This window comes from Astyanax mexicanus, chromosome 21 (genome assembly GCF_023375975.1).
Source record: "Astyanax mexicanus isolate ESR-SI-001 chromosome 21, AstMex3_surface, whole genome shotgun sequence".
Lineage (NCBI taxonomy): Eukaryota > Metazoa > Chordata > Actinopteri > Characiformes > Acestrorhamphidae > Astyanax > Astyanax mexicanus.
This window is the reverse complement of record NC_064428.1, coordinates 22952174-22974751: the sequence shown is the minus strand read 5'-3', so window position 1 is coordinate 22974751 and position 22578 is coordinate 22952174. Positions and strand designations below refer to the sequence as shown.

The window sequence follows — 22578 nt, the reverse complement described above, 5'->3', positions numbered from 1 at the left end:
AGTGCACTATTGTATTAGTCCTGTAATGCAAAATAAAATCATTACACTTCACCAGATTTAGGCTCCATTGTGTCAGTCTAGTTCCTCTTTCCCTTTCTGTTCTTGCTAATGTGCTACAATGACCAAAAGTGTTCAGTGTACAGGTTTTCTATTTTATTTTGACCAGTCAAAAATCAGTTATTATTTTCTAATTAGTGTGTTGGGTAATTAGCCTTGAAAATTGTGGAGAAAATAGTATAAAATATTGTCCAGTATTTCTGGACAATATTGCCTGTTTGGATGTTCTGTCTTAAATTAGTAACTTGTGTAAATTAGAGTGCATAACTATTTACTGTGCATCTCACAACATATTGTGATTAAAGATATCTTTTGTACAAAGTCACAAATTGATAAATTGATCAAACATCTAAATAGATCGGCAGCAAAATGGTTCCAGATCTTGATCCTACCACCACCAAGTGAAAATGTGGGTTTATTGGGTATGCTAAATTATTGAGAAAATTTGGTAGCCATAAAAAAGATGTGAAAAGAAATCACCACAGAGCTCCTTGGACTATTTTTATATGGGAAAAAAATAAAAAAAATTCACAGGATATTAAGAGTATTTGGCAAATTGTGGAAGTGTGTTGCGAAATGTGCGCAGAAGAACAATACAAACAATATTACGGAAGTTAATTTGCATTAAAAACATTATGAAAATAATGACAGTACTGTGACAAACTTCACTGTACTGACTACCTGTGTACTGTATTTCCACCCACACTCTCTGAATGCATTTCATTGTTCAGCCTATGCAAAACGGTACAGTTTATTATTTCTTACTTACAGCAAATAGCAGCAAACACCTTTACTATTAATCAGAGGCATTGTTCCTTTCAGATCTGTTCTTCTACTATGGTGGGATTAGAAAGCAATGAGTCGTGCTAACAAAAAATTATCAACAATGAAATCCTTCCCAAGAACCACCAAACTGTTTTGACTGATCTGTCATAATAGCTAAATTTGTCTGTAATGTCATTTTAACATGGCCAAACACATCTAAACTAAAATAATCTTTCTTACAGGACAAACAACAAATTTAAAAATATTTAGGTTTGTAGGCCTAATAGCAGAAATGTAAAGTAGGCCAACTTGAAGGATTTCTCAGAAATGCTGATTATAGGGTTTTTTAGTGAGTCACGGCTCCGTAACTAGTTCATTGGTGGCTCAGAGGTGTCCGGTTCAGACCATGTGAGAGAGACCACAGATGATCCTCTAAATAACCAGTGTTCTCACCACTAGCCTACTGTTGTACAAGATTTGTAAACATGAGTAGCTTCCCTGAAATGGCACCATTCTTACCAACTTTGAGGCCAATTTTGGTCCAAAATGTAAAGTAAATACTGTACAAACATTTCACATGGTACATCTAAATAATCTTAAAATTAGAATATCATTGAAAAGTTACTTTATTTCAGTAATTCAGTTCAAAATGTGAATCTCATGTATTACATAGATGTATTACACACAGAGTGGTCTATTTTAAATGAGAATGAAATCTGCACTTTTCCAGGAAAACACTACACTGACTTTGGACTTGATGCAACACACAGTGGAGCAACACAAGCAGATGACATGACTCTAAACCATCACTGACAATCGGTAAATTTTGCATTTCATTCTGAAATCAAGGGACCAGAGTCTGGAGGAAGAGTGGAGAGAGACACACAGTCCACAGAGGTCAAGTGTGAAGTTTTCACAACCAGTGATGGTTTGGAGAGCCATGTCATCTGCTGGTGTTGGTCTACTGTGTTATATCAAGTCCAAAGTCAGTGCAGTGTTTTCCCAGAAAATCTTAACAGTACTTTTATGTGAATTTTATTTTCCAGCAGGATTTGGCACACTGCCCACATTGCCAAAAGTACCAATATATGATATTCTAATGTTCCGAGACACTGATTTTTGGATTTTCTTTCATTAATCATCAACAATAAAAGAAATAAACGCTTAAAATAGATAACTGTGTGTAATACATCTATATAGTATATGAGATTTACATTTTGAACAGAAATAACTGAAATGCAGTAACTTTTTTTTGATAGTCTAGTTTTTTTAGATGCACTAGTGTATATATATATATATATATATATATATATATATATATATATATATATATATATATATATATATATATATATATATATATTTTTTTTTTTTTTTTTTTTTGGGATTATTTAGTTCAGAATCATGTATGAGTGTGGCACACTGAGGTGTATAGTGTGTTGAACTGCTCTCCCTCTGTGTGTTTGTGTGAGAGAGGCTCGGTGCCTGGCAGGTGGCTGGACAGATCTTGGCACAGTGTGTGAGTGAGGAGGGGCGGCAGCGGGGCTGAGTGAGTGAGGGAGTGAGTGAGTGAGGAGCGCTGCTGCTGCTGCTGCTGTAGCTCCGGCAAGCTAACGCTACCTAGCAAGGTTAGCTAGGATGCACCATGAACACGGTATGTTTCATTTATAGCTGATATATTTTACCGCGATTTCTGAGGTAAATGTGGGGGAGAGTTAAACGATAAGGCAGGTTTTAGGTCTGTTTTATTCCTCTCTCGCTCTGAAACGAGCACTCCCGTAGCTGAAACTGTTCAGCCCCGTGTTGTGTCGATAAGTGCTACCTTGCCAAACTTTGCTACTCTGGTGTAAAGCTAGCTAGTTAACTTATATTCACATGTATAATGATATTTGATGATGTTTAGATTTAGAATATATCAGAGTAAAGTTATGGTGCAGAGCTGATTAGAAAAAAATACTTGTGTTTATAAATTATTTATTTAAAAAAATCTATTAATTGCCATTTAGACACTTTTGTAACACTCAAGCAAATAATTACAGTAAGCCCTTTTTGATTAGTACAGACAAAGATAAGAAAATTATTTTGAAATACTCTGAACTTTTAAAAAATCTGAAAACATTCGAAAAATAAAATTAAACGTTGGCGCATGCGCAGTGCCGGTAAGACGCATGTATTGACCGGTAGCAGAACTGGGCAGAACACCGGCTCGGCTGTTCTAGCAGCTAGCGGGCATGCTAAAAACACAAAGTTGACTAGCAGCGGCGCGAGACGCGGCAGGTAACGGTCGTAGCGCTGGTTAGCTAACAGTGCTGGTTAACTGTTGCTTGTTGTGTTGGGTAGCTAAAACGCTAAAACGGCTGTTTTGGGTGGAAAAAATATGAATATTAGCTTTTAGCGTTGTTGTGAGAAACAGAATAAAACCAGGGTGAGTAACTGTGTATATCCAGCTCGTTTAGGAGCTCAGTGTAGTTAATTAATCTTTCTATATTTTTACTACTGTTTGCTGAACTAGCTTAGCTAACCTAACTAGCTAGTGTAACCTAGCTCTAATTTTAGCTAAAGCTTATCTAACTAGATAGCCTTGCTTGCGATAAAACTGTGGGTTGTCCAGTTATCTTCTGAAAAATATTAACCTAAGTGTACCTGATTTCTTTATTCAGGCTGAGCAAATTATAATTAACGTTATATTAGTTTAAAAAACTAATACCACATAGCTTACTCTTTTTTTGCTTGATACAAAATGAATATTTTTGTATTTAAAATGTTCCCCTTTTTCCATGACTTCTACCTGAGGCAGATTATATTTGTTAGGGATGCACAATGATACTGGAATTATATCGGTAAATCCTTTCGAACTGCTGCAGATGTAGCATTGCCGAATATCCAGTGCTTTTGGAGGAAAACGCAGTGACTCGGTTTCGATACATCAGCTCACAGACACCTTGTGCTGACAGATATCACCTTTGAAGTGTTGTGGGGAGAGAGCGCCATCTAACCACCCAAAGAGAGCAAGGTCCAGTTGTGCTCTTTTAGGTCTCTGGCAGCTGATAGGAGATGCATGACTGGGATTCGAACCTGCGATCTCCTGATCATAGTGGCAGTGCCTTTGTCTACTGGACCACTGTTTTTTTTTTTTTTTTTAAGCAATTATCGCCAAATACAGATATAATTCATATACCAAAACAGTTTTTAAAAAACCTGGAAATATACCTTTTATATTTTAAGATTCAACCAGTGATTTTATGTGGTGTTTATGAGGTGACCACTGTATTAGCTAGTCAGCTTTCTCCAAAAATACTGTCTTTGTACTAGTGTTGAACAACTAGTAGCTAGCTTGACTATAAAGCTATAACTCTGTCTAGCTTAAGTGAAAATGTGGTCAGGAGCTAAAATTTGTGGCAGATGTGCTGCTTAGATATCCCTCCCTCCCCTGAGTTTCTACCTCATTATGTATGAGCAGGCACTTCTGTTGATAGTGCCTGGAGTAGAAACTAATGGCCTCAGGTTTCCCCTAATTTAAAGGGAACCCCGCCAAGTATTTGAAAAGACTTGCCTGCCTTGAAATACTGGAGCTAGTTACATGTCATGTAGTATTGCGGTGTGGTGTAACCAAAATGTTTTTGTTATCTAAAAAAGATAAAGACAAAAATCCTAATACCTTTATCTCTAAGCTATTTTTATTGAAAACTTATGTTTTACAGAATCTTAAGTGTTTTTCTGTTTGAACAAGCCGGTGTTTTCTTTTCAGAACTAAAGCTATATGAATCCATAAGCTTCTAAAGTTCACTGCTGTTTTTCTTCATGATTAATATTCACTGTTTTAATTCTCTGTCGCTTTATCACTGAGATGTATTGGAACAGGTGGCTCGCGCCTGCAAGTAAAGATCACGTGATTAATACAGATACTTGAAATTGCTTTCAAGATGGCTCGTCATACTTTTGAGAAACTGTTAGACGATAATTGCTTATCTGAGTTTTTGCCAAGACTCAAATAACGTAGCAGTAGCTGATAGGGATCTATTAATTAGAGCTTCCATGATTAGTTTACATTGACAATGTTGATTATAAAAAATTGTCATATTTCGGTTTTAATACTAAATACGAATACTGGGAACAAATTACATGTTTTTTGACATCTCTCTTTCTACAAGATCCCATTTAGGTAGCTGCTGCATTTGAATTCCAGACTCCGACTGGGTCAGACCTTAAGCATTCTAAATGCCAAATGAGCAAGCGCCGAGTGATCGGCATCCAAGCAGAGGTTTTTGTTGCCGATCAACGAAAAACAGTCAGCGATTGGCAAACCAGTATAAATTCATGAAATGTGAACTATGCATCAGCATGGCAGAAATAATCATTGTCTAATCAACTAATCGAAAAAATACTCAGTATTTTAGTCAACTACCAAAATAACCTACCTCCCAAAAATACACATCGTATAGGTGAACTGGTAATGCTAAATTGTGTGTGGTACTCTGTGATGGGCTGGTTCCCTGTCAATGGGGTTTTCCAATGGGGCAGAAGGAGCACTCTGCTTGGCCTAACTAATATAGAGTTGTTTTTTGAGTTGTTTGTTGGTTGGTTGTGAAGAATGCACTAAATGCAGTAAATATAATAATGTATAGTATAATGGATATAATGTATCCACAATGCATTTAAAAATGTCCAAAAAGCAAGCAGATTAGGCAAAAGCTCTTTTTTCGCATAGACATTGTTTCAATATTCATTGCTTTCAGCTTAGTTTAGATAGGGTAACGCAGTGCAGTTTAGTTTCTTTTTTGTTTGTTTCTTGCTCTAATACATCCAGAGCAGGAAGGCTTTGTAGAGAATTCTGAAATATGCAGGGCAGTGAGAATCACTGCACCCAGCCAAGCTGTTAAAATTAGTCTTATACGTAGCTATAATAGCTATGCTTCTTTATGCCATGTCAGCATCTATGACCATGGGCCAAGTATTTTGTTCATTCTGAACAGGTTCTAAATTGTGTTGTGTGTTCTCCTACATTTGCATTCACTTCACTTGAATATATGCAGTTTATTTGGGTCAAGTCCAGGCATATTTATGCCTGAAAAGAGTTCTCGCTGTTATCCAAAAAGGCTTCACTAAAATATGTGCATATCACGAATCTCGCATTCGACTCCTTTTTTTGAGGCGTTTCCGCCTCATATTCTGCCTTGGTTTGTCACCACCGTTCCGTGTAAGCCGTGGAAACAGATTGTGTACCGAGGGACCGACTGCGTGTCCGTCTGCGTCCCACTGGGCTTCCATACTTGCCTAGTCAGCTGTGTGCTCACCCCCACCCCTTCAGACATGACCGTGGCCTGGTGAAAGGTTTGAGCAGAGGCCCAGGCCTCACAATGGGACGTGCTGGCTGCTGGCTGGAGATGATGTCTGGGCTCGGCCCAACAGCTGGCCCCATCCCTTGAGGGACCATCTCCCCATTCTCAGCCAGCCTGTAAGGTCCTCACCCTGGGCCCCCAGAGCATGGCATCCTCCTTCTGCTCTTCTGCACACCCAGCCTGCATCACAGCCTCGGCCTGTGGCACATAATCCATCATCATTACTTAGTGCAATTGAGGAGATGGAATTCAAGGAAGATCGCTTTTGCCCGACCATGAGCTAATCTTTAATAGGCTGTAATCTGACTTTGGCTATTCAGATACTGTCTGAATAGAGTAATCCGGATGTTGCTGGGTCAGATATTGTGTGTAATAAAAATTTGATTAGATTAACAAATTTGATTTATGTGTGCCATCCATCTCAATTGCTGGAAGTCATTCTCGGAAGAGTTGATTTTTTTTAAATTGACTTGCCTGAAGTTGCCTGAAGACTGGAATTTAGCCTATTAAGGCTATTTACCATCGCCCACTCACACATATACATTTTTTTCAGTACATCGGAGATATATGCTCATTTAAGCCAGAAATCTAGTCTAATTCTGTTTCTCCGTAGATCTGGTGATCAAACAAGTAACAACAGTAGTTGTTCTTGTTGTCCTGTGATTAGACTGTGGGTGGTAAGATTGTAGAGATAATGATTCATGAGAATCTGTTTGTTAGGCACAAACTATATAAACAAAGCAGATATCATCTCTGCTGTTATCATCTCTGTCGTTATAAGTGTATTGAGCTGTAAGGGAGAAACTGTTAAAGTAGAGGTTGATTGTCTGTAGACATGATCATCTAGACATCTCTCTATGATGACCTCATGATGCGTAATTATTAAGAGTGTTAAGAATGCATGAACAGCACTGTCTACAGTTATAGTAAATACATGACTCACCAGTGTAATCTGTTGCTATGTGGCATATTTATATAAAGGGTACGTCGGATTTCATCACAACACTGGTTCTGTTATTAGATGTCATAGATTACCTTTATATGATTGGATGTCTGGACCATCCAGAACCATATTAAATGTGCAGTGGATGTACACTATATTACTTTATATGGAAAAATTATTTGGACGCCTACTGTCCAGGAAAGGCTTTTACTAGATTTTGTAGCATTGCTGTTAGGATGTTTGATGATAACTACTAAAATCCACCTCACCACCAACTTCACAATTAATCACAGAAGTATTGGATGTAGCATCATTAGGAGTGGGTGATATGGCCCTAAAAGGATATCACAACATTTATAGTATATTTTCACGATAACAGTACTCTTGGTGATATGACAGCACAAATAAATTAAATTTTATTGTTGCATACGAAATGATATGGCAAACCCCTAACTAAGATAAAAAAATACAAGAATTTTATCAGATTTGTAACAGAATTGTACCGAACAGAGTGTGAGTTTTTCTTTTGCTAAAAAAAGCAAAAAAGTAGTACACTAATGTAATAAATAGGGGAGGGTGATATGGCATGATAATTCAGGGTATAACATCGTTCACTATATTCAAAAATGTTGGCGATATTATTGAGTATGATATGTAATGTCACACCCCTAAGCACCATCATTTTAGAGAACAGTTCCACTGCTCCACAGCTCAATGCTGGGTGGATTAATACCTCTCTAGCCCATGCCTGCCATTAGGCCTGATTCCAGTAGGTTCATGTTAGTTTATCTGCTCCAGATAGTCCTATTCTGCTGTTCTTCTACAGGGTTATTCTGCAGTACTTTTCTCCTACAGGGTCTAGACAAGCTGTGTGTTTGTATGTAAGCATTTACACATCTGTGTGTGCAAACTAAAGTAGCTGAATGCATTCATTAGAAGAGCTTTCCTCAACCATTTTGACATATAGCGTACAATAAGATTAGAAGATCTGAAATGTTCACAATACGCAGTGTGTGTTATTGTTGAAATCGGTAGTTATGAACGTCCAGATATTTGGGAATGTGCCAGTCTGCCAGTTAAGTGACTTTTAGATCAAAGGTCATATTTTGTGCTAATACCTTTAAGACTTGTGCACCTCAAGCCGGTCTAATGCCCTTAAGGCCTGGAGTCTGGTGGTGATCCTGCAGCTGAAAGGGTGCGTAAACAGCGGGCCTAAGGAAGGGCCTGGAGACGACACCTCTGACATAAGGCCTCCTTCTGCTGCCCCTTTGATTTGAGAGGACTGGCTGAGTAAATGGGATTTGGAACTTTATCCCCCTTGGCTTTGCTGTGGCCATCTCAGCTGGCCTTTGTGAGGGTCAGTGTAGGCCACCACCCCCGATGCACTTCTCCTTTGTTATAATATAGGCGGTTTCTCCTTTTTTTTTGGCATGACTCAGCCACTGGCAGTGGGTTTAGTGAAAAAGTGACTGTTACAGTATTAAACTGGAGGATCTATATGGTAGGGTCGTAATTGCGGGTTGGTTAGCGCACTAAACGTTCAAAGTAAAGACAGAAGTGGTCGTTCAGAGGTATAATGTAGGTTCCTATAATGACCATTGTAGACACTAGGGGTGGGCAATATGGCCCTAAAATAATATCACACTATTTCATGGTATTTTCGTGATAATGATACTCTTGGCAATATGACAAAACACTGAATTAATAAAAAAATATTTCAAAAATAAACTACTGCAACAAAATGAAAAAATACATTTTATTGTTGCATACGATATGATATGGCACACCCCTAAATGAGATATTAAAAAATACAAGAATTTTATCAGATTTGTAACGGAAGTCAATAATAATTCACTCCAAATATCTCCATATATCCAGGAATAAAGTAAAATAAATGATACTGGACAGATATAATCTGTATCTAGTATATATATAATGGGGAATGAGAAGAGTGTGAATTATTCTTTTGCTAAAAACAGCCAAAAAATAGTACCCTGATGTGATAATTAGGGGTGGGTGATAGGGCACGATAAGTTGTGGTATAATATATTCAACAATGTTGGTGATAATATTGAGTATAAATATATAAATTATATGGACATGACCCCAGTATTTTTTGTTGAACACTGTTATACTTATTGTATTTACATGAATGAGCTTGTATTATATTTCTGGGACGGTATATTGTCTAAAAAAATGTGACCGGCCTAACTAGCAGTAGAGAGAGTGTTATAGTAATAATTGTAGCAACACTACAATTAGTAGATGTAGTATTAGATGTAGTACTACTAGTAATGGTGATGGGTGTAATAGTTGTACTACTAGTAGTAGATGTAGTATTAATATCAATATCAGTGGTGATAGTAGTGGTAATAGTTATATTTAAAGTAGTACTGCTAATATTAAAGGTAGCAGTAATTGTAGTGACTATAGTGGTAGTGGTAGTAGGAGTAATTGAAGTAGGATATTAGAGGAAAAAATGTTTTTGCGACATATCTGTTGTGATATTAAAAGATACAGATTTGTTTGTACTGCATTTCACCTGAACTGTTCAGAATATGTTTATATGAAAATATATATTAGGTAGATTTTATATTGGCTAGAAATGCGAAATCTAACACAATTAACACAGTTAAACACAAACAGATTAATGCAAAATATGAAACTTTTTTTTTATCAAATAGTCCACTGTTCATCCCCAGCATTCCAAAGTACAGAGTTTTGTCTATGCTCCCCACAAGATTACAATTCTACTGATAGAGATATAGCGTTGCCAGTGCATATGGCTATTTTTACATCATTAACAAGTTCTCAGTGCCTTGTTTTAAATATATCAGGGCCTGGATTGTATCCCTGTTGGGATCACGAGCTAAATGTGCTGCATTTCGGAATGCTGGTGGTGAACGAAGGTGGGCTTTTCAACAAAAGTTCATATTCGTTATCAAGTTTTACTGCACCTCAAGTCTATTTCACACCGGATTTCTCATTTAATTTTCTCCACTGCATAAATTAAATAGCCTAGCCTAAATATATTTCTTTCTTCTCTAAGAAAATGTCAGTGTTTGGTATTTTATATTAATTAATTTGGTCCTTTTCACCTAATTTTTTGTGTGTCCCTAATATTGGGTAAATACAGTCTGCCTCTGGTAGATAAGTTATGGAAAATGAGAAGTTTTTAAAAATCCTTTTGTATTGGGCAGCAAAAAAAGCATATAAATACATTTTATGCAATATGACACACCCTGCTATGTAAGTATTGCATAATCACACATTGTGATGAAAATGCTGAAACAAAATACAGTATTGTGCAGCCCTAAATTAGAGTAGTACTACTTGTAGTTGAAGTAACAGTAATAGAAAATATACTAGTAGTAGAGATGATATTAATAGTCATAGTCAATAGTAGTTATGGTGGTAATAGTATTAAAACTGCTATGTCAGTCTCCACCACATCTGTTGATATATACGGGTAATAAAACAGTAATCTGGATCAGTCAAACAAGTTGCTGTTTGTGGTCAGAATTACACTAAAACGCTGCATCAGCGAATGTCAGGCCTGAACAAAACAGGAGCATTTGATAGCCTCCAGCAGTTGGTGTCATGAAGACACCTGTTTACTTTGGCCCACCAAGCAGATGGTCGTCAGTTAGCTGACCCTGAGGAGGGAGTCAGCAGCTGAGGATCAATTAGAAAGTCACCACGAGTCAAGCAGCTTGTCCAGTCCAACCAGCTTCAGTGTTGACCTGACCACAGTGTATTCAGGCTTTTGTTTCAGTCCCGCTAACTGTATGAGTGATAGAGGATTCACTCAGTTTTAGAGACAGAGTTTGTAAAGCGTTTTTATCCTAAGGCTCTCTTTTTTTTTTTTTATTTATTGTAAAAAGATTTAAAGACAGGATGTTGGATGAAGTGATTGATATGAGGATATGAGGCATTGTTTCGGCTGTCACTTTTTCATTGTGAGTGGAAAGTGTTTTTTTATTGCTCTGATGATCCATGGAGGTTAGTTTGCCAACAAATGCAAATGAATTGCAGTACAGACCTAAAATGTATGCCTTGATTATGGTGATATTGGTGGTATTAATGGACAGTGCACTTTTATCCTCCAGTAATTATTGACTGATTTATTATTGGTGTTTGAGGCAAAGGAAACTTAGAAGATTGTTGGGATATTTAAAAAGAATGATTGACAGTTGCATTAAAACCCAGTTGACGATTATTGTTGTGTGGGGAGATTTGACCTGTTTTGCTCAGTAATAACTATGAAACTTGAGTTTTCGTTAATTTTTAGCTCTTAAAATGTATCTCGAAAGGGCACATTGTACTCATACCCAAAACCGAACCAAATAAAACTTTAATCCGAAGGCTGAATATCAAATACTAGGGATGTCACTGATCTGAATATCTAATCTAAAATCAGGGCCAGTCACATAATTGCTCTGTCTCACACACAGTATGCAGCCATACTAGCGTAAATTTCCTCTCTGAGATATTAGAATACAGAAAAAATATCTGTTTGTTTATATCTGCCATTTCCTTGAACAGTTCACATTTCTACACGGCCATGTTTTGTTTTTCCATAGTTACTTTCTGTTGTGGTTCAATACCAAATCAAAATTGCAAATGTGAAAATTAAAATGTTCATTTTTAGCTCTTAAAATGTATATATGGCTTATGTCAAGGCTAAGATCTGGATGCATTCAGTGTTTGTCATATTGTAATGTGAAAATACTTTAACGTCTCTTTGTATATCACACAAAAGACTATTATATATATTGATAAATTTATAGTTATAAGATATAAAGTTCTATTAACATCCCCCTCCAACAAGATTAGTAATTAGCAACATTTAAAAAAAATATATGAATCATGATTTAAATATTGTGATTAATACAATTTATTATTAAGTCACTGACATCACTAATGTGTATGTATAATTTAGTTTTTTGTTAATATATCACTGATTATTTAAATTAAAATACTCATTATTAAAAGCTCATCCTAGCAGATGTGTCAGCAAAGCACAAAATTGTTCAGTTTAAATTATTTTCCATCTCAGTTATTATTGGTATTTCCGGAGACCAAAAGTGCATTATTTATTTTTATTTTTATTTTTTGTCATTTCCAGATGAACAGTATCAGTTGTCTGATATTCGGTGCATATCTGATTCTATTCAAATTTGCTTTCAATCTTGTTAAGAGTAAAGGCATGTTTTAATCACAGACTTAATGAACCAGGAGCTTTGTCCAGAGGTAATTAGAGGTTGACCAGTATGGATTTTTCCAGTTGTGGTTACTGGAGAAAGCATGTTACTTGAATTGTTTTTCAATTCACATTCATTAAAACAAGTCTGATTGAGTGTAGCGTCAACACTTTTTCACTATTAAAAATACACTAGTTTTTTATATTAAAAAAATATATATAATTTTGTAAGTTCTTGTTTTGCTAAAAGAGAAGCCAAAATTCAAAAAAAATATTTGAAATGAATAGTCAGTGAGCCTATGGCTTTCACACAGCATGTAAACTGCCGTGCCTATACAAACTAGCACATGCTTCTAATTAAGTTTTGATTTCATTTTCTCCAGCATCAGAGGAGGTTTATCATTGAAAATGCCTTTAAGCTTACTTTAAATAGGGCACATTATTCAGGCATGTCCATGTTTTGCTTTTCCTTGGTTTCCTTTCAATGTTTTTTAAAGCTTTTTATTAACCTTTGGCACTGTAGCTACTTTCTCCTGTGGCCAGGTGTAATATAAAATGAGTTTTATTACCAAATCAGAATTGAAAATATGAAAAAAGCTGTAAATCTGTTGTTATTTTTTTAACAGTTTAACAGATTAAAACACTCAATAGAAACAAAAAATATGTACTTTTGTCTAGTGCTGGACGATATGGCCAAAATTTATATCACGATATATTCCTTAAATTTCGGTCGATACGATATAATTTCGATATCGATATAAATACTTAAATAGGCCTCAGAAAACGGCTAAGAAGCCCTGCAATCCCTGCAGCACTACGAATTTAAATTATTATGTAACTGTGTATTTGCACTTTTTGTATGGCTGGCATCAGATACCCTCATTATATGCACTTCTATCTATCTATCTATCTATCTATCTATCGATCTATCGATCTATCGATCTATCGATCTATCGGAAATCTGTACCTACTACTGTCTGAAAATTTAATTTAAGCCTTTGAAACCTCCTTTCACAAAAACTTTAATACTTTAGAAATAAAAGTAGTCAAAATAAATCAATGCTCAATATTATTTGCATATAGCAAAATAATAACATGACATCCCTGTCAAACATAAGCCTATACAGGGTTTCCGCCACGTTCATTTCAGTGCGGCGGTCCGCCACGCCTTCGTTCTTCCCCGCCACCCTTCGTGAAAATTCGGAGCCCGGCGTTTTTCCCGCGCTTGATCAGCGTTGCCCCGCCCTCTCTCGTTTCTGACACTGGAATTTGATCATCTCGACAGGACACCGGCTGTCAAACTGGACAACTGAATCCGAGGTATGTGGCGCTGAAATGATGTTTTTTTATATTTGTGAACAAGTTGTTGAACATTGTTCAAGGGTTATATCGGTAATATGTTGTAGACGTAGCCTACACAACACGGCTGGTTTCGCATGTTGCATCTATTTCGGGAGGCTACAGGTGAGGGCTTCTCTAGCCGTAATTCCTAAACGCACAGCTGTGTTCCAGTCCTGCACATGTAGCAGGGTGGCCGCGGGTCCTTAAAAAGTCTTAAATGGTATTAAATTTCATTTTTGTCAAATAAGGCCTTGAAAAGTCTTATTTTGTCTTAAAATTTCAACCAAAATGTCTTAAATTTGCCGGAGCTAAATTTAGGGGGGAATAATTCCGTCAGCCATGTGTTGAACTTCGGGGGTGGAAATCGGTAGTTAGTCATGCAGTGCCAACATAACGCGCGCGCGAGAGAGAGAGTGTGAGTATAGGACACAGCGAGAGAGAGAGACTGAAACATAACGCGAGAGAGAGAGAGAGAGAGAGAGCGAGAGCGCGCCTGTAAATAGCGAGAGAGAGAGACTGAAACATAATGCGAGAGAGAGAGAGAGAGAGAGAGAGAGACTGAAACATAATGCGCGCGCGAGAGAGAGATGAATTAAACAGTGATTAAACAGCTTCAACTTACGCAGGTGTCTACTCAGGCTCACTCACCTGGTGGAGTGAAAATCACGCTATGTTTCTGTTTCTGGAGCTGTCATAAAGCAAGGATGTAGGGCCCTAGAATAGAGGCACCCTAGAACAGCTCTGTGATGCATTTGTTTTCACGGTCCAGTAAACATTTTATTGTAATTAAATTAAAGATTAAAGATATTGATATGTATAATTTAACATTTTGTGTTGCACACTTTTACGTTTACCGTATCTGAAAAAAGAACAATAAGGATTTATTTTAAAGAAACCTACTTTTTGCAACTTTTTGTTTTAAGTGGGCATTTTTCAGTGACAGTTGGAAATAAAGAAAATAACTGGAAACATGTGTAATTGTGTTATATCGTGATATCATTAACGTGATATAAATTATCGGTTCCCAACCGGGGGGTCCTGCCACCGCACCTTCAAGGAAATCCTGGGGGAAACCCTGCTATATAACTATTACCAATAAAAATAACTTTAAATTACAACAGAGGCCGAGCTTCTTATTCTTTGTGAACAAATTTAACAGATTAAAACAAAAGTGTTTCAACTAGGATATAGAATACAAGAAGCCTTTATAAATAAAGCGACAAGATTTTCCCGTCAAATAAACAAACCTACAGGCTTTATCAACTATGAATAACTTAGTTACAACATAAGCTGTAAAAGTGCTTCAGTCAGTAACGTTATAAGAAAAATATTGTATGTAGTGGAGTTGCTTGAACTGGTGGAACAGATTAGATGTATTAACATTACCGCTGCTGGTCGGCTGCACTTTCCGGCACAATTTGCAGCAAAGCGGCAAGGGAGCGGACCCGCGGTCGGACCCGCGGCCGAGTGAGCGGACCCGCGGCCGGCCTCGAGGACCCACGGCCGAGCGAGCGGACCCGCGGCCGGCCTCGAGGACCCACGGCCGAGCGAGCGGACTCGCGTCCAGCTTCGAGGACCCGCGGCCGGCCTCGAGGATCCGGGGCCGACCGAACCGAGTCTACCTTAGCCTTGGATCCGCTCGTCCCGGCTCCGTTTGGCTCCAGCGCGAGACATTTTTGCTGCGTAGCGAAGCGGACCCGAGCCTAGCCATTTTAACCTAGCCTTGCCTAGCCTAGCCTATTTGGCTACGTGCCTGTGTGGTTACGTCATCACGCACTGACGTAGCCCAGCTACGGGGGCTGTGTTGAGCTCTGCGGCGAGCTGACGCCAGTAAAAACGCCTGTCCGTGATTCTGTAAATAATACATATCGATATACCACAAAACTGATATCACCGTTATTGAAACATTTCTTATCGCGATAAATACCGATATCGAATTATTGTCCAGGCCTACTTTTGTCCATTTTCAGGCTGCTCCTTGCGTCTTTTACCTTTTACCTATGGATAGGCCAAAGTTTTAGGGTGTTTTCAGTGTTTTCGCGCTGCAGGTTGTTTTGAAAGTAACAGTACATGAATATAAAATAGGGAAATCGAAGGTTTTGATTCATGATTGATTAATTGCTTAGCCTACAGTTTTATGTAATAGTTCAAAAAGAAATCGCTATATCAGACTTATAACCATAGCTATTGTATTTTTAGTAGGAAGCTTTAAAATTGCAAAAGTGTTGCTGCATTCTAAATGGTGAACAGTGGTGGTCATGGTTATACATGTAACATACAAAATGCCTCGTTTTTGCAATCTGCAGTGTTTAAAATTCCTGTGAGTACTAAGTTAGAGGCTAGTAGTTAGTAATAGGAATAGCATAGGTATTTACAGTAAATGTACTTGCTTATTTTAATGCAAGTAGCTGGATAGCATAGTGGATAACACTTAAATTTAGCTTTAATTTTCTGTTCAGGCAAGCATACCATGACACTTATGTTTCAGACACTCTTTTGCTCTGATATAATGACGTCACTTTGGCACGTGTGGCACTCTGTGTAATTGGATCAGTTCTGTTATCACAGGCCTTTGCGATGTGTTTACCATGAAAATTCACATTGTGACCATGATTCACATGTGATTAGTTGCGCTGCTCTGTTGTGCATAAGTTGCACAAGATTTACAAGTGACGTCTATTCAGGTTTAGATTTTTTTTTCAGAAAAAATGTGACCGTCATATTAAGTAAAACACTTATTTATTTATTTAGTTTAAGCCTTTCATAAATGCTAGAAGTGTGAATGTCAGTTTTCTCTATTTTTTTTACCCTAGCCTAGGCAGCTGTACTTGGTGTTTCACCACTTGTTTGAGGATCTTATTTGGAGTAATTGTACTTAGCTATTGTTTTGAAAGTTTTGTTTTTTTTAGAGTTAGGTTTAATATCTATCTGTACTTTTCCATACTTCTTATATGTTTATTTGGACCTGAAGTTGTAGTTGTTACAAAAATGCAGGTTTGTCACCTATAAATTGTCACCTTGCACCAATACCATCTATTAGAAAACCCATTTGCTTCAACTTTTGATTAAACAGTTTATTTTTACTTGCTGTAGCAGCTGTTTAATTTGAGTGCCACATTTAATAACGTTAGATTTCTGTAGTCATAAATGTGTGACAGATCATAAAAAAAATGTAGATTCAAAAAATTTTTTTTTAGAATTTCAAATATGTATTAATTGATGTATTTATTGAACCAAATTAAGGTAATTCTGACCTACTGCACTGGCATATAGGGTGGGTGATATGACCCTAAAATAATATCACAATATTTTATAGTATTTTCACGATAACGATTTTCTTGTCAATATAAAAAAAAAAACAAGAATACACTACTGCAACAAAATGAGAATAAAATTGTATTTTTTCATACAATATGATATTTCACACCCCTAACTGAATTTTATCAGATTTGTAACAGAAGTCAATGATTCAGAATGTCATGATACTAATAATGCACTCCATATATCTCCATATATCCAGGATTAAAGTAAAACAAATGATACTGGACAGATATTATCTATCTGTAAAAGATATATAATAGGAAATGAGAACAGTGTGAATTTTTCTTTTGCTAAAAACAACAAAAAAAGTAGTACCCTTATGTGATAATTAGGGGTGGGATATTTCTGGGTATTATATCGTTCACAATATTAAAAAATGTTGGCAATATTATTCCATACAATACGATATGGCACACCCCTACATATTTGCATTTTATATTTATATATCATCATCACAATAATGCTCATGCACATCGATTGTGATATATTGCAGGTTCACTCAAATTAATTTCATCATACTATGTCTTTTGCTTAATAATCCACATAGGGTTTATTTTCTATGATGAACCTACCAGAGGCAGACAACGTCTGCTTAGTATTTTGTATTTTACTCAATTTTAAATATACAGAGTGCATGATTAATATGGAAGCATGTTGGGTCATTGTCTTTTGGTTAAATGTCTGTTTAGTTTTTTTTTTATATCGCAACATATACACTGTAAAAAAAAAAAAACTATTGCAATGTCAGTTGACTTCAGTATAGTTTAGCCCTTATATATATGTATGTAGAGGGTCAGGACGAGTGAAATAGTAGAAAAGCTGCAGATTGGCTCCCATTTGTGCAGTTTTTTACTTTTCTTTTCTTCACATAGTTTTTATATGGCAGTTCAGTATTCATTAAAATTGGGCCAAAAGAAATATTCAAAATGTATTTTATATAAAATAATTTTTCATTATTGACAGTTTTTTCTTCTTCTGTACAGTAACATTTTGTAGATATAAGGTTTTTGGAATGATAATTACGTTGCATATATAAAAATTACCACCAAGATCACAGATGACGTGGAAAAAAAATAATGAGACCACTTCAGTTTCTGAATCAGTTTCTCTGATTTTGCTATTTATAGGTATATGTTTGAGTAAAATAAACATTGTTGTTTTATTCTATAAACTACAGACAACATTTCTTCCAAATTCCAAATAAAAATATTGTCATTTAGAGCATTTATTTGCAGAAAATGAGAAATGGCTGAAATAACAAAAAAAGATGCAGAGCTTTCAGACCTCAAAAAATGCAAAGAAATCAAGTTCATATTCGTAAAGTTTTAGGAGTTCAGAAATCAATATTTGGAGGAATAACCCTGTTTTTTAATCACAGTTTTCATGCATCTTGGCATTTTCTCCTTCACCAGTTACACACTGCTTTTGGATAACTTTATGCTACTCCTGGTGCAAAAATTCAAGCAGTTCAGCTTGGTTTGGTAGCTTGTGATCATCCATCTTTTTCTTGATTATATTCCAAAGGTTTTCAATTTGGTTAAATCAAAGAAACTCATCATTTTTAAGTGGTCCCTTATTTTTTTCCAAAGCTGCATGTAAAGGAATAACATCAGATGTCCTTATTTGCCCAGATCTCCTATATTGATGTATTCTTAGTATTTTCACAGTCAGACTGCTTTAATTAAACTTTCAGCGGGACCCGAACTCGTGTTTCGACAAGCCGATGCGTTATCAGAGTAATCTCTGCATGCAAATCTTTCAGTCTACAATGCAAAGCCTGCAGTGTGAGAAGAGGTAGGGTGACATTTCAGAAGTGGAAACACGAGAAGCCGACAACGTTTGACTTGTGGAAGAGCAGGAGAACATTATGGCTGAGTCATCTGGAGCGAGCAGCTCGTCATAGTGGCTTCTGCATTTCTGTGGAAGTGTGTCTCAACAATGAAGATGTCTTTTTTTTTTTTTCTTCCTTCTACAGCCAGTGGAACACACTTATTGCGCATAGTTGTTCGGATGCCCCCCTAAACCACCACCACCATCACCCCACCCAGCGCACACACTTCGACCTCTCTGAACAACCACCCCCACCACCCCACACACACACACACTCTCCCTCATTCTCCCTTTCTTAAAGCTCTCTCTTTTTGAGGAACACGCTTTTAACATAATTTGCCCTATTGTTCAGCCACGACCCAGCTACCAGCCCCCCCTGGAAGCCTCCAGTCCACAAAAAAACAAAAAAAAAACAAAGAAGGGGTGAGCCACCGCAGTCCCTCAACTAGCCAGGTGTTTCCCACTGCCGGTCTGCTCCCTAATGGCTGAGGCCTCGTGCTGCAGCTGCCTGCTAAGGCCTCTTTTGTGTGGGCCCCATTGTTGGGCCACACACCCCTTGTTGATTCATGGGCCGCATGAGGGAAGACCCTTTTGGAATGACAGCCACTGGCTTATCCGCACACTCCCCCGTGTTCGTGTGCGCTCGAGTGTGTGCGCGTGTGTTCCATTGTGAGCTTGCCGGGCTCCCATTGGTCAGCAGGCCGGCACTCACTAATGGGGTAATGGTAGACATTGTACCTCCATCTGCTGCAGCTCTCATTGTTCAAACCGCCTTCTGTGGAAAAAAGATCTATGGTGCAGAGTCCCTTCGTCTTCTGGCCGTTGGAAGGCCCCTGGGAACCCGCGAGCTTTGGGATCGGATCTCCTGCTTTTGGGTCTGCTTTCAAGAGTGTAGGAGCGCACTCGCAGGAATCTTGGGGACGAGACAATCTGCTGACGCTGGATTGAGTGAAGTTACTTGCACTTATCTTTGAGGAACTTTCTTTTTTGTGTACTTTCTTGGATGTGCGCTGTCCCGACTGCCGGTGAGTGCATTCAACTGTTTGAGTGATTAGCTTAAATATTAGGACTTGCTGCTAGGAATTGGAGTACGTTATCTATTTACAAAGGCATGGAATCTAGGAAAGTAGTTTTTCATTGCTGTTAAAGTTGTAAACTTTGCAAGATGTCTGAACTTTCTAGTCCAGATCTTATGCAGAGCTGTCCATTCACATTTGCATTATACAAAATGGAGATTTTCTAACATTTAGGTGCGTTCACAATACAGGAAATTATCTTTCACAGGGTTTAAGCAAAGGACTGCACCTGTGTAGCCCAACCAGGAAGCACGACAGAACCCACTATATTCAGAATTCTCTGAAAAATCACCTGCTCCGTTCATTCACACATGGGTTCACCCAGACGTGACTTACTAGTTTTATGGGCCTGGCAGTATAAAACTGGTATAAAGTCTGGTATATCTAATCCAGACATTAACACAGCTCACACATTCAGCTCCTCTTGTTCAGAGGTGTAAGTGACTAACAAATTCTAGGCCTCCTTCTCAGCTCACTCTTTGTGCTAGCACTATTTTGATTACTTTCAAGGCAGTCTGTGATGCATGGTAATGTTGTTGTTTGCGTGACTTGCAGGTGGCATGGTGCACTTTGCATATCCTTTTTTAAGAGCTGCTTTAGAGTGCACATCTTCCTTGAATTGTGTGAACTCTTTTTAAAAATTGTACAGTACAACCAGACTAGCAAGATGTGGCTGACATCTGTTATTTTATTAGCGATTGAAAGAGGAACATAGCTTAGTTTTTATTGATAAAGATGCATAGGCACTTTTTGTATTTGTATTGTAATGGTAAATCATACAATCAAACATTTGCACTTTGCAAATTTCAGCCTGTACATGCTGGTAAATCCAAAGTGGTGGAGGTATTTGATTTGATACGCATATATTGAGGTATGGCCTACACCTTGGCCTTTACCTTAGTCTAGATGAGATGTGTCTCTCAGGGACAGTTTCCAGGACAGGAATTTGGCCTAGTCATAGATATACAGCTCTGGAAATATTAAAAGACCACTTCAGTTTCTGAATCAGTTTCTCTAATTTGCTATGTATAGGTATATGTTGTCTGCGGACAGCATTTCTCACAAAGTCCAAATAAAAATATTGTTATTTGGAGCATTTACTTGTAGAAAATGAGAAATGGCTGATATAACAAAAATGCAGCTTTCAGGCCTTAAAGAATGCAATGAAAACAAGTTTATATTCATAAAGTTTTAAGAGTTCAGAAATCAATATCTGGTGGAATAACCCTGCTTTTTAATAACAGTTTTCATGCATCTTAGCATGTTCTCTTCCACCAGTCTTACACACTGCTTTTGGATAACTTTATGCCACTCCTGATGCAAAAACTCAAGCCGTTCAGCTTGGTTTGATAGCTTGTGATCACACATCTTCCTCTGGATTTTATTCCAGAAGTTTTCAGTTTGGTAAAATTATTATTATTTTTTTTCAGAGCTGTAAATTCATTTCAATGAAAAAAAAACGTAATTTAGAATGGTGTAGTCGAAGACTAGGCTTAATCACTTTCTTAGGAACTGCTGCCTCACTGATTTATATGGTCTACTATTGTCTATGTTATGTAATTAACAGTAGACAGTGGAGTGGGCAACCTAATCGTACTGTACCTAGATGATGCTGAAAGTAATTTGGAGAGAGTTGAAGCTTATGCATGAATCCCATTGAGGAGGAGGAGGCTATTGAGGTGAATGGGGGGTTGGATTTGGTTGGGGTGGGGCGCTGCTGGGAGGGTGTCTTTAGCTTGCATTACCGTTGCTACAGAGGGGGATGTTTGCACTCCAGGGTTAAGACGAGGTTTCCCTTTATGTCACGTGACCCTGGGCCGGCCGGGCATATGCAGCAGGCCGCTCTATAGAGTGCTGCAGCCGCGGCATGAGCAGGAGGAGGACACCAGTTGCTGTTCCCCTGTGGCCTCAGCAGACATCTGTTGCCCTGCTGGCCGCGTCCCCCCTCGGCCCTCGCGCTGGGACGGCCCTTGTCTTTTGTCTCAGCCAAGAGCTGCGCATAGCAGACAGCATAGCATACCCACCCTCCCCACACAATAACTGCCAGCCAGGGCCCTTCAGGGACACACACACACACACACTAACACTTGCAGCCAAACAACGACATGTGTTACATATTCATTACCGCTTCGTTAATGACACGCGGCTAAGCCTAGCCACCTCACTGGAAGAGTTTGAAAAATGCCAACAAATCAAAGCGAGCCGACGCTACCACCAACAGACATCAGGCACCGTGCCATTCAGGGTGTTTCTGCAGCCTCTGGCATGGTATTCATTACTACAGGCTGATTCACCAGCATGATATCAGTAATTTGAGCTGTTTTAAATCTGCGGATTCTTAGTGTAGGCATTTCAAATCAAAATAATAATTCAATTAGCGGTCTGTGGTTTCTGCAAAGCAGGCAAATGCACAGAAATGCACAAAATGAAAACATTGAAATCAGTCTTTTTGCACCCGACTACCTAACTACACATGCTGACATCCTACTGTCTTTGTGTACATGTTACATCAAGGTTATTGGTAACAAATTTGCATCAGCCTCCCATAGTATAGGACACACCTGCATTGTGGATTAATCGCTGAAGTTGAACCATAACAGCAGTTTGGACTGGAGTATAGTTTTACTGCTGCTTTTACTTTTAACAGTAGTATTTTTTTTTTTATCTGGACACAGAGCCGCAGTGAAAACATACAGACTGAGC

General features: G+C 37.9%; 1 protein-coding gene across 3 annotated transcripts in view; it reads left to right on the top strand.

Annotated features, from left to right (window-relative positions):
- Nucleotides 1-2336: 2336 nt before the first annotated feature.
- Nucleotides 2337-22578, top strand: part of LOC103036527 (probable ribonuclease ZC3H12C) — a 35864-nt gene continuing 15622 nt past the window's right edge. Inside the window, exon 1 of one of the 3 annotated variants that reach the window (XM_049469819.1) lies at nt 2337-2476. The gene's annotated coding sequence lies outside the window, so the exon portion shown is untranslated. Of the gene's footprint in view, nt 2477-3106; nt 3248-19547; nt 19825-22578 lie in introns of those variants that run through there. The other 2 variants (XM_049469820.1, XM_049469818.1) reach the window with 2 other exon arrangements.